Below are 450 nucleotides of genomic sequence, written 5' to 3'. Positions count from 1 at the left end.
TATAGGTGTTTCTTTGGGTTCTCCTCTTATATAGCAAAGGACACTGTCACTAAGACTAAAAGGCAACCTACTCCCCTTTCCCCACAACCTCTCCAGCGAAGGCTATCATTGGTGTTTTTTGATTTTAGCCATTCTGACAGGTGTAAGATGGTATCTTAAAGTTGTTTTGATTTGCATTTCCATGATCACTAAGGAAGTTGAGCATGACCTCAAATGTCTTTTGGCCATTTGAACTTCTTCTGTTGAGAATTCTCTGTTCAGATCAGTGCCCCATTTTATAATTGGGTTGATTAGCCTTTTACATTGTAGTTTCTTGAGTTCTTTATATGTATTAGAGATCAGACCTTTGTCAGTTGTGGGGTTGGTGAAGACCTTCTCCCAGTCAGTGGGTTGCCTTTTTGTCTTAGTGACAGTGTCCTTTGCTTTATGGAAGCTTCTCAGTCTCAGGAG

The sequence above is a fragment of the Microtus ochrogaster genome, unplaced genomic scaffold (genome assembly GCF_000317375.1).
Source record: "Microtus ochrogaster isolate Prairie Vole_2 unplaced genomic scaffold, MicOch1.0 UNK858, whole genome shotgun sequence".
Lineage (NCBI taxonomy): Eukaryota > Metazoa > Chordata > Mammalia > Rodentia > Cricetidae > Microtus > Microtus ochrogaster.
This window is presented reverse-complemented; position numbering follows the sequence as displayed.